The following is a 13507-nucleotide window of genomic DNA, read 5'->3' on the forward strand; positions in this document are numbered from 1 at the left end:
CGTTCAACCCGATCTGAATGGAGTTTGGAAGTCCGACTAGCCAATCCTCTAGGAACGAAACTACAAAAACGGATATAGAGGGGTAAATTCTCTCGGAATTGTGCAAAACGGAAAAATCAATTGACATTCAGCATTTCAACTACAATTTATTCAGGGAAATTCTCAACTCATTCGGATTGGACAGAATTACAATAACGGGTTATAAGGGAAACAATCATGGCCATGAAAAAGGTTTCCATGTACCTGCGCAGGATTTTTGGTGACTCGATGACGTTGTCTGACGTATCCGACGGATGCCGGCGAAGGACGGTCGTCGCTTTTGATCGCTCCTCGCAGCAATGGCGGGGACGTAGCTTGTCCGCTGACGCTGCTGTGATGGCGGCAGCGATGAATAGCTTGAGCTCGGGGAGTATGGCCGATTTATCGTTGCGGAGGAGGTGGAGGCTGGACGGAAGGCTTCCGATTTTGGTCTGCTGCGAGAGCCATACTAGGCCAACGTACTGTCGCACGGCTTTGCCTTGGGGGCTCTGACCGCACGCGATGAAATGAAGCCCCTTACTTTCAGTTTTGATCCAATCCGGCGTACGACGATTGGCTACGTACGGGGATCGCGCTCTCGGACTCCGTTCACAGGGGTTGTAGCGTAAAGCAAACTTATGACGGTTTTTGGCGACCGTCGGAGTACTTCGTTCGAAGGGTTGACGAACTTCACCTCCCTCCGTTTAGCTACCTCAAAGGCGGGCCTTAGTGGATCCCGAGCTCAAATGCTTGTTGATGATGGCATCGGAGACGTCACGGGTGAACCCCAAAATGACTCCACTTGCCGTAATGCTCAAACCAGCCCGTAATACAAAAGGCGCCTATGCGCTTTTTGTACTAAATAATCACAAGCACGAATAGAAGATTTGCGAGACCACGGTCAAGACGACCGGAAACACGTACAATTTACTTCGATACGTTAACGAAGAAGCATTTATTTATTTATTTATTTATTTATTTATTTATTTATTTATTTATTTATTTATTTATTTATTTATATATTTATTTATTTATTTATTTATTTATTTATTTATTTATTTATTTATTTATTTATTTCGACAATCAATTGTAGACTACATGTTTGCTTAATGCTATGTTGTATTATATCTCAGGGAACTAAAATATTGCCTAAGCTTCGTTCGCGACATGGTTAAATCAATATCTGTGTAATGCTGGTTATAAAGAGACATCATTTGATTTATTGGGCCGAATTTGGCATAATTAGTTCGATGATTGTTTGATGCGAACTAATTCCGATTCCTCAACTGTCTGGCGGGCGTGTAGAAATTCAAACTAGATAAGAGATTGGTGGAATCAATATGATGCGATACTATATCATTGACAAATGAAATCATGGCTAATTCGCGACGCTCCTTTAAAGTTTGGATGTCAATAAGCATGCATCGAGCCTCGTATGATGGTAGTGGAAACGTTGTCCAGCCTAATTTGCGTAAGGCATATAAAAGAAATTGCTTCTGTACTGATTAGATTCTATCCTCATGTGTTTTCATATGTGGGGACCACACAATACTACAATATTCTAAAACTGATCTTACATAAGCAATGTACAAGGTTTTAATCGTATATGGATCCCGAAAATTGGAGCTAAAACGCTTAATAAAGCTTAACATATTGGTTGCTTTATGGACAACAGTATTATAATGGTCAGTAAATGTAAGTTTAGAATCTAATATAACACCTAAATCTCTAATCTTATCGCACCTTTGAACATCTTGATTTTCTAAAAAGACAGTAATCTGTGGTGTATTACGTTTTCTGCTATATGTGATTAGATTACATTTTTTGACGTTTAATTTAAGTAAACTTTTACTACACCATTTATCAAATATACTTATTTCATTCAGATAAATGTCGCTCTCTTTTTTGCTATTGATTTCCATAAAAAGTTTCATATCGTCAGCATAAATAAGAATTTTAACATGTTTTATCACATATGAAATATCATTTACGAACAATATGAATAACAATGGGCCTAAATGTGAACCTTGGGGAACTCCTGATGTAACATGAACAGGTTTAGATAGTTTTCCCTCAAATCTTACTATTTGTTGGCGATCTGTTAAATACGATTCAATCCAGTTGAGGAGTCTCATTGCAATTCCCATTTTATTTAGCTTGAAAATCAACATAGGAATATCTAATCTGTCAAATGCTTTACTAAAGTCGGTGTAAAGTGATTCGATGTGGTTACCTCTATCCATTGCATTTAAAGTGTAATTTACAAATTCCAAAAGGTTCGTTGTAGTAGAACAACCTTCAAAGAAACCATGTTGTACATTCGTTATTCTAGGTTTTATTTTTCTAAATACTTTTATTGATTATTGATTCAAATAGTTTTGGAATGGATGAAATAATAGCAATTCCACGATAATTTCGAATATCAGATTTTTCACCAGACTTGTAAATGGGTATAAGAAATGACCTTTTCCATTCTTTTGGAAATCTGCCCTTTTCAAGTGACATGTTGAACAGCCAAAATAATGGTGCTGTAAATTCATTGGCTAAGTATTTCAGTAGAGCAGGTGGGATTCCGTCAGGCCCTGATCCTTTGGTGGAATCTAAATTCTTCAGTCCTGTTAAAATGTCTTGTACCTGTATTTGACTAACGCTGACATCGGTTGTAAAATCAGGAAAACTAGAAAAGTGTTCAAAATCACGGTCATTATCCGAGAAGTTTGTATAAGTCTCTTGGAAAAAATCAGCAAATAGATTGCAAATGCCATTTTGATTATCTGCTTCTTAATTATCCAATGTCATTTTATATGAAAAGTTGTTAGACTTCATCTTAGTTTTAACATAATTGAAGAAATTCCTAGGGCAAGATTTTAAATCATTTTCAATTTTTGTGCTGTACTCTTCAAGTGCAGCGGATATAATTTTCTAAACTTTTTTGAGTTTTTTGTTGTCTGTAAATATTATGAGCCTTTTGCTCACGATTTTTCAAATTTTTTATTTGCTTATTAATCCAAACAGGATTTTTTGATCCATTCCTACGACGTCTCCGCAAGAGTGGAACTTCCAACTGAATAATTTCCGACAAAATTGAATAAAAACTAGTAACTGCATACTCTAAATCTTCCTGATTTTTCAAAACGGATCGCCAATCTATTCTATTCAATTTCTGTTTGATTCCGTTATAACTGGCGTTTTTATAATCAAAGAAATTCTCAAAGTCATAGTAGTCGGAATTATGATGATTATGAACAAAGATTGAGTACACGATAGCTGTATGAAACGCTTCATTTTTTCATAGTTGAGAAAGAGATTCGTTCACACAGAAATCTTCCATTATGTTTGAGAATAAGAAGTCCAAATAACAGTTTTGTCGGTTTTTCACATGATTGATTTGATTTAAACCTAAAAATGCAGCTCTTTCAATAATAAGTTGTAATGATTCGTTTTCACCAACAACCGGCAGCAGAACATTTTCGTTTTCGGAATCACGAATAAAATCAGCATTACGCAGTTGCCATAGATATGCACTTTGAATTCTGGAGATAATTGCGACAAAATGTCTTCAGCGGTTTGAAAGAAAATTTCATATGGTAATTTGCAAGCATGGTCTGGCGGAAAATACACAGAAGCAAATATATGTGTTTCACCGGCGATATGTGCCTTCACCCATACGTGTTCAAACTCTTTATGTTTTGATGAAACAATTAATTCTGAATTGAATTTCGAAGATATTGCAATGAGAACTCCCCCACCAGACATTCTTTGGGTAAGGACCAGATCGCGATCATCTCTAAATACATTAAAATCGTTACCAAAAACTTCTTCGCTTATAATTTTTTCGTTCCAAATAGTTTCAAAACCCAAAACAACCGAGAAGGATGAAGTTACTATTCTTATATAAATTTCGTTCATTTTTGATGCACTCCTCATGCGATTGAAATTTTGGCAATATACCAAAATTTCGGTAGCTTCTGAAGAAGTTTCTGGAAACACACCCCTTTGTACAGCATTACTTGAAATTCCAGATCCTTCATTAGACACATCGTCATTATTTAAAAAATTACCTAGAACAATTTGTTGAATATCACCCACTATTGGATCGTCATGGTCTACGTCTGGAGACTGCGTCAGGTTGAGCGTAAACGGCTGAGAAGTCATCAGGTCCTGGTGAGCATCGGTTTCCGCACAATTATTGTCGTCATAATTTGCTTCCTCTGGAGAGAGCGTCAGTTCTGGCGAAAACACCTGTGTCTACACGGGCACTCTACGTAGGATGATGGAGTTGAAAATAGTTATTTATGCAACAAGGTGCAAAATGATGATTTTTTTCAGCACGAGTTGTACATTTATCCAACGAGCTGCTCACGATCGGGTGGAAGGGGGAAAGAGTTTGCATTATTAGCATTGGCATTCCTGCGATTGCCGAAAACAGTACGGCGGGAGCTCATAAAATTTAAGCGGAGAGGAGTGTTGACAGAACTGTTGTTGTAAACGCTGTTTACATTACCACCCAAACTGTTGGTTGTAGCATTTCGTGTCGCGTTCCGCTTCCGTCGCCTTCTGGCCTTGTCGGCCTGCTTTTGCTGATTCAATCGGTGGAGTTGGCGTTTGTCGTATTACGCCCAATTCGCTTTCCATACTTTCCTCGTACCTACACTCAAGAAAATGGCTCCCTTGAATTAATGTGGATTTGCACATACGTTTCTTAAATTTCCAAAATCATGAGTTTCATATGTGCCATATACACACTATGATAGTAACAAATACCTACTATCTGCAGCACATATACGCCATTTGAAACGTATTCAAAGTATGTGCAATGTATACATTCTTCTGAAGCACATTGTGTGAAAACATGGCGTCCGTAAAAAGTTTTCGCGGTGGTGATCTAAACAAGCTGCATTTGTTCAGCGATATTTTGTTTGAATTGGAAGGTAATTATGGCTGAAAATCAACTCTATGATATTGTTATAATTTAATCTACTTTTATGCAGAGAATATTACAGCAATAAACGATAACCAGGACGGACTGATGAACTACCCACCTCACTGCCCACAGAGATGTGATGAGAATAAAGACCAAAACGAGTTGCCTCAACAAGCAATTTTTGGTTCGTCTGCTTCACCCGCTTATTATAATTATTTTTTTTTATCATACCGCATATTGAGGCTGTTGTAATATGTCTATTAATCTATACAATAAACCTTTCTTCTTTATTTTTGATCATTATTGAATGTAAAAAGGAAAACCAAAAACGTTCATTTATACGATTTGTCCAATCAATATACTCCATTGAAGCCGCCCATGTAAAGTATGTGTCTGGGTTATGGATTGGATATGAAATAATCATACTTTCAATGGAAATAAAGATTGACGACAATCCATTGATTTCGCACATACCCTTCATATGCAAACCCCCATTGCAAAAATCCATATGGGTTGGCACATGAATCAAATGAGGACATTATCTTGAGTGTAAGAGTCGCCAGCCAGAGTTGTCTTCTTTGTTTTTATTTGATTCAGAATTTAAACTGGGCGGTGAACCTGCGGTACCGGAACTCGAACCAGAGTTTACATCAGCAGTTTCAGCCAACTCTTGTAATAGGCTTGGCGGTGACTAATCTTCCGCAATCGGGCTGTGCCAATGCTAGCATTGTGTTCGTTGCAATGAGCAGCCATCTCAATGGTTAGGCTACTCAAAGACTGAACCTTGGTACAGATCTTTTTTAATTCATCAGTCAGATCTACCGTCAAAGCCTCTACAAAATCTTCAATATGTTGTTTTGAAGATTTCATTGAAATATCTAATAGACCAGTCAAATGGTTTTTTAGTGCAATCAAATCGTTGCTGGGCATATCATTCTTATATTCTGGCGGGGCGGCCAAAGTAGTGGTTAGGTTGCGAAAGTTGAAAATCTTACTTTCGTCGTTTTGTAAATCCGGAAATTAAACATTCTAAAAGCAGTGCGCCTCGTACCTTCGTGCTGTGCGTACACGAATTCTCTCTGCTCTTGGAAGTTTTTAAAAAACTACCTAAAGCAATAAAAACAGTACTTTTCAGTGCTACAAACACAGTACTTTTCAGTGCTAAAATTAAAAACAGTACTTTTCAGTACTATTTTTTCTACTATTGATCCCTTTACGATCCTTGTTTGGACCCGTTCCTTCGATTTTTCGTTGGACCCGTAGGCGAAAGCTAGCGGTGGTAATCCTTCTTAGACACCGTCTTGGGAAAAACCTTTCGAAGGTCACGTCTTCTTTCGTTTATTAACTAAACATGGTATCAACAACAAACAAAAGGATGGGTGAATCTCTGAATTCCCAACTTCCTTCCAAAAAAGTGGGATTTAAAACTGCCACTAAACGTGGCAAGAATGGAAGAAAGGACGTTTCTCCGGAATGCGAACTTTCTTCCAAGAGTGAAATGAATAATGTTTATAATTGCATCGAAATGAGCAATCAGTTCGATGCTCTAGACAAATTTTCCGAACACCAAATCGAAGCAGCCTCTAGCCCAGGCTCTTTGATTCAAGTGAGGAAGCAAAGAGTGCCGCCTATCGTGGTCAGTTGTTCCGAATTTGGGAGATTTAGGCAGGAGGTCTTGAACTGCATCAGGGGAATCAAGGTTTTCTTCTAAATCGCAATGAAAGGCGACTGTCGCGTTTTGCCGGAAACTCTTCAAACATCTTGAAGAGAAGAAGCACAATTTTTTTACTTATGACGACAAAACTGAACGTTTGTTCAAAGTTGTCTAGAAAAGTCTCTCAAGTGACCATAAGTCACCTGAAGAGATCAAAAATGGAATAAGTGATTTACTTGGATTTTCCCCAGTCCAAGTAATCATAATGAAAAAAAGAACCCAATCTGGCATTGTTCGGAAAGGGCTTTCTCATGAATATTAATTAGTTCACTTTAACAAAAAAAAAACTAAATAATATTAAAGCTTTAGAAAAAGCAAAACTTTTGTTCGATGTCCGTTTGACATGGGAACATTTCCATAAACCTGGAGGAAATTACCAGAACCTTTTGGGTTGGTATAACTTTTGTTATACATCATTCTAGAGTGCAGTTTGGTAAATATACTTTCATAGCTGCCTATTTGCCTTTTCAATGCTCTGGACAGCAAGGTAATTTGCTCCAAATTGACTTGCGAAAATTGACTCGCAATAAGTCAAAATTTTGTTGTCATTGATGACTTTAATGCCAAACATCGGTCATGAAATAATTCTCAAAGTAATTCCAACGGCAAAATTTTATTTGATGAGTGCTCTTCAGGATATTTCTCAATTCAATACCCTGATAGCCCCACATGTTTTTCCTCATCTAGAAATCCATCTACGATTGACTTGGTCTTAACCGACTCTAGTGATCTTTGTAGCCAATTAATTACTCATGCTGATTTTGATTCTGATCATGTCCATGTTACATTTTAAATATCCCATGAAGCGATTCTCAATCCTATCAGCTCTACTTTTAATTATTTTCGAGCCGTCTGGACTACATATGAAACATATTGTTAGGATTAGAACTTTTTCCAAATAATTTGAATTCAAATTGCAATGCAGAATCCATCTCTCAATTCGCCAACGAGCAGAAACGCACCTTTGCTCATTTCGCACTGCTATTATTATATATTTTTGGCGATTTTGAGCTTCCTCCTCTTTGCTACTATCGCTCAGGTCGACCGGTCACCAGTTAGCCATAGTGAATAAAGCAACCACTGTGAACTGACCATCTGAAATAAAGTGCTCCCTTTTTGCAAATAAAAATCGGTTTTTCGCTAAGTATTCGCGTCGTTGCCAAGTGTTCAGTGATCATCCGAAAATTACGCCCGTGATTTAAACCCCGTTCAGAACATTTTGGTGCCGTGACCAGGATCACGGGTGTGTAGTGATATCACCTTTTGGAGCGGGTACAACGACGCTGATACCTAACCCCATCACCCGTCGGGAGGAGTTCCCTAAGGATTGCAGTACCGTACATAAATACAAGGCCTGTTTTTGGACAGGTACATGTGAGTATCTGTCCATTATTTCCCATCCCCATTGTACGGTGCTTCCTGGGTCGTTTTTTGGATCGATTTCAGCCCATTTGCGATTCGCTTGCTGCTGGGTGGCACGAGGTTGCTGTTGTTTCTGCTGTTTGTTGTGTGTGGTTATCCCATCTTCCCGCTTTGGATTTCTCTCGCTGCAATAGGTTGTGGTCCGCGGCGATATTGATTGTATCACTCGGAGTGCTAAAAGGAATTTAGCCATCAAATCGCCGTTCAACCGTCATTAGCATCCCAGCTCAGGTCGCATATAACCTGCAACTGCAGACTGTGTGCACAAGGTGTGCGCATTCGGGGATCGACATCACGATCGAGGTTCCTGTCTAACTTGATAATACAAGGCCTGTCTTTGGACAGGCACAGGTGAGTGTCTGTCCAAGCATTTCATATCCCCCTTTCGGTACTTCCTGGGTCCTTTCGATCATTACAGCCACCTGTTGGAATTCGTCCGGCGCGCACGATGTCGGAGAAGAAAATGAAGCAGAAGGAACTCAAGCGACGCAACATCATGGATTCGATTAGCCGCATCGATGAGTTCCTGAACAACTTCAACCCTGAACGAGACTCCCAAGAGGTAGCGATACGTTTGAATCGGTTGGACAAACTGATGGAAAACTTCGAGGACATCCAAGGTGAATAGGAGACGTTCGATGATTCCATGGAATTTTTGAAGGGTAATATGAGCATTAGGGCAAGGGTAGAAGAGCAATATTCCCTGCTTCCTCCCCCCGTACCAGTCGCAACGCCAACAATTACATCCGTGCCAGCAATCTCCCATTCAATCGGTGTGAAACTTCCAACAATCACGCTACCTCAGTTCGATGGTGATCTGAACGAGTGGTTAACGTTTCACGATTCCTTCAGTTCGCTGATACATTCGTCGGCAGATATCCCGTGTATCCAGAAGTTCCAGTATCTTCGTTCCGCATTGAAGGGTGACGCACTGAAGTTGATTGAATCACTAACTATCTCCGCCGCGAATTATAGCGTGGCATGGCAGTCTCTTCTGAATCGCTATTCCAACAAATATTTGTTGAAAAAGAAGCACCTGCAAGCAATTACGTGTCCACAAAAACCGCTTGCGAAATCCGCTTCCAAACTTTGTGTCGTGGAGGAGTTCCAACGGCATGTTAAAATTTTGGAACAATTGGGTGAGCCAACAGACCATTGGAGTGGTTTGTTGGTTCATTTGCTTTGCTCGACGCTTGATGAGCAAACTCTCAAGGATTGGGAGGAATTCATCTCGGCCGGTAACGATCCAACGTATACCAATTTGGTTGAATTCCTCAACAAAAAAATACGCACACAAGAATCCCTATCGATCGCTGCTGATCACTTCGCACCCTCCATTCAGAATAAGCATATTCCCCCCTCAAAGCAAACAAGGTCGTCGCAAGGTCCCCCTTCATCTCGAATCAACAGCTACGCTGCAACGGAAAACTACCTACCTGGATGCCATGCATGCAGCCAACAACATCTGTTGGTAAAATGTCCCGTCTTTGAGAAAATGCCCCTGAAGGATAGGCTGAATTTGGTGAACGCCAAGAAGATATGTAGTAACTGCTTTCGGGGAGATCATTTCGTCCGCAAATGTTCTTCCAAATTCTCCTGTCGTGTTTGCCAAAAACGACATCACAGTTTGCTGCATCCCGGGTTCGATTCACCAACTAGCAGCAACGGAAATTCAAACACTGGTCAAGCTCCACCAACTCAGTCAACCAACGTGGCACGATGTGAAGTCGAAGCGATCTCTGTACCAACTGAACAGTCGATTTCTTCCAACTCGGTATCGGACCCTCGCAGCGTTCATGTATTTTTATCCACCGTCGTACTTATCATTGTAGATGGGTACGGGAGAGAGCACTTAGCGCGAGCATTATTAGATTCGGGTTCACAATGCTGCCTAATGAGTGACCGACTCTGCCAACAATTGCGATTGGTTAGACGCCGAATAAATCACCCAGTGAACCACGTATCGTATAAGAATGTGCATCCAAAATCACATATTCATGCGTCCAAAATCAGAATTGCACAAGATGCCATATTAAGCGTTATCAATGTCAATACAAGTTGTATATAAATCCCCAATACGATTCATAAACAACAATCTGTGTTGACAACAAAACATGTCGTAAATAGTGCAACATAGAATCACGTTATGTTATATAATTTGACAGATCATATATCAATCCAGTAAGCATCGTATGAGATCGCAATAACTTAGCAAAAATTGCCACCCAAACTTTGTCTATCTGCTGACGATGGGCCTCAAAGAACAACAAAGTATGTGTCGCTGTACATGAAACATGTATTAAAATTGGCAAATAATCGCTCTTCGGACAAGTAACCCTTGTTGGTACAGTGGTAAGGTGCACAATTACGATAGGTAAGAGATTTCTGAGATTTTTCAGCCATTATTGCATAATAGAGCGAAAAATTGTTAACCTGTCAACTGTTACTCCGTAACAAATTGGCGGCGTACAATCTTATTTTAATATTGTCAGTGGAAAAAAGTTGCGGAAAATAATTTTCTGTACCACTTCTTAGTTGTCCTCTGTGACAGTTTCAAACTGCAATAAAAAAACGTTTTAGAATTAATTTGACGTAGACCTAAAAATAACTAAATTTAAACACCGTCAATTTTCTTATCAGGTGGGGCAAGTGAAAAGTTTATCATTAGAGATTGAATTTGTGTTTTCTCTTTAAGTGAGCCATAAGTAAACATGATTCGCAATTATAATAGAAAAACATAACGTGCTGATAATTCAAGAAACACTATACTCAAGCGTCAAAAGCTATTAGAAATCATGGAAATTCTCTCAAAGATGTTGCCAAACATTACAATAATAATATGTCTACTTCGGGCAGCCAATTGAAAGGAAGACGTTGACTGAAATGTTGCAATATTAGAGAACACACGGAAATCTCGTGGAATGTCTATGTAAAGCTAGTTCAAAACATAAAAATGGGGTGTAGGTCTTTCCACATAAAAAGATTTTAAATACGTTATTGAAGGATTCCGTTTGATTTCTCCCGAAGAGTTATCTGACGTTGTTGCTGACGATATGGACCTCTGTGAGTTTTCGGATCTTCTTTAGCAAACCCAGCGTTGGTGTGTGAATGCTTTAAGCTGAAATGTTTTATTATGTGATAATTACATTAACTTTAAGTGTTTTTAATGTGTTAGACTTACAAATTTTCTTTCTCTACTTTTTTTCTGTTTTCTTTCTCAATGTCAATGTCAGTTGTCTCATCATTGTAATTTGTCCAGTCAATGTCAGTCGTCCTGTCAGAATTTGTGATCGGTTCAAGGCCAGTATACACCGAGTGACCGTCGCTAACATTCCCCGATCCGTATTGCTGGGAGGTCTGTCCAGCTATATCGCTTCTTTGCACCTCGACAACCGCCAAGTTTGTTACTGGTCGTTGAAGCACCTTACTGTTGATTTGGACGTCAGCGACACGAATCCTGCCGTCTTTGCCAGGGTATGTTCTCACGACCTTTCCTCTAACCCAACTGTTCCGCATACCTCCATCTACCACAATCACCAGATCGCCAGGCTTTATAGGTGGAGAGTCCTCGAACCACTTCGTGCGACCCCTTATCTGCGGCAAGTATTCTTTTATCCACCTAGACCAGAAAAGATCTAGAAGATGTTGCGCATGTCCCCAATTAGTTTTGAGCGCAACGGTTGACGTTACCGGAAGCTTAGCAGGCTGCACCACACCGCTGGAACTTAGCATCAAAAAATGATTCGGTGTGAGTGCTTCATCTTCTTCTGAATCGAGCGCGACGTGTGTCAACGGCCTAGAATTGACGATGGCTTCTACTTCGGCTAATACCGTCCCAAACGTTTCCTCATCTGGATTTCTGCTCTTCGAGAGTACTTCTAAACCCGTCTTCACAGAGCGGACTAATCTCTCCCACGATCCACCCATGTGTGGGGCAGCAGGAGGGTTGAGGATCCACTGAGTGTTGATATTCGTGAAGGTTTCCGCTAATTTCTGATTGATGCTAGTCATTTCTTGGGCTAACTCCTTCCTTGCTCCATGAAAATTAGTCCCCTGATCGCTGTAGATCCTTCGTGGTGATCCTCTTCTTGCGATGAATCTTCGTACGGCCATTTTGCAGGACTCTGTCGACAGACTGCTAGCGACTTCCAGATGAACCGCTCTTACTGTTTGACAAACAAATAATGCTACCTATCTTTTCACATTACTTCGGCCGATTCTTATGAAGAACGGTCCACAATAATCCACCCCGACGAACGAGAAAGGACGTACGTACGGAGTTATGCGAGAATCTGGAAGGGATGCCATTCTCGGTGGCTGAGGAGTTGCTTTGTAGACTGTGCACCAGCTGCATTTCCGTATTTGCTTACGAACTTCTGTGCGCAGATTCGAAATGTGAACTCTTTGGCGAATTTCATTGACTATCGTCTCTACATTACAGTGTCCGTACTGACGGTGGTACCAATCCAAGATTAGGCCAGTTACATGGTGATTCTTTGGCAGCACTATCGGGAACCTTGCATCGTAAGACACGTAGTGAGCGTTTCCAATTCGCCCATCCTGCCTGATCACTCCTGATTCTACGATGAACGGTGATAGTTTCCGCAGTGGGCTTGTCTTTTCTAATTTTGCTGAGTTCGACTGTAGTTGTTGTTTTTCGAGGACAATTAGTTCATCAGGATATGCTTCCTCTTGAACAGATCGCCAAAGGAAAGCCTCAGCCCGTTGTAGTTCCTTCTGCGACAAAACGATACTTAGCTCAGCAACTTTACCACGAGCCATGTTCCTTATGTTACTGACGTATCTAAGCAGAAATGCTGTGGTCCTAAGTAACCTCTCCCATTTGGAAAATCTGATGTATTTAATTAGAGGTTCAGAAGCTTTCCGATGGTGGACATGCAACGGGCGTAGTTCTTCAACAGTGTCTCTTAAGGGAAGAATTTTCTTCGGCCACTCCGATTCATCCTGGTACAAAAATTCTGGTCCAACGAACCATCGGCTATTGGCGGCGAAGTTTGGTGCTTTTACCCACTTCGTAGCTTCATCAGCTACGTTCATACGCGTTGGAACCCATCGCCACTCCGATACGCAGGTCGCATCCAGGATCTCGCTGACTCTAACCGCCACAAATTGACGATATTTTCGTAGGTCTGATTTTATCCAAGACAATACCGTACTAGAATCACTCCAAATAACTCGACGACGAATTGGAAGAGTGTGGTTTTCTTGAATCGACTTTACCAATCTGCTTCCTATGACCGCTGCTTGCAGTTCCAACCGTGGGATTGATAAGGGTTTTAACGGAGCGACTTTAGATTTAGCTAATACGAGTACGCAGCGCACTTGTCCTCGATCGACTATACGAAAATAGCCAACACAAGCAAAAGCTTCTTCGCTAGCATCTACGAACACATGAAGCTCCAAAGTGT

Source organism: Aedes aegypti, chromosome 1 (assembly GCF_002204515.2).
Source record: "Aedes aegypti strain LVP_AGWG chromosome 1, AaegL5.0 Primary Assembly, whole genome shotgun sequence".
Taxonomy (NCBI): Eukaryota; Metazoa; Arthropoda; class Insecta; order Diptera; family Culicidae; genus Aedes; species Aedes aegypti.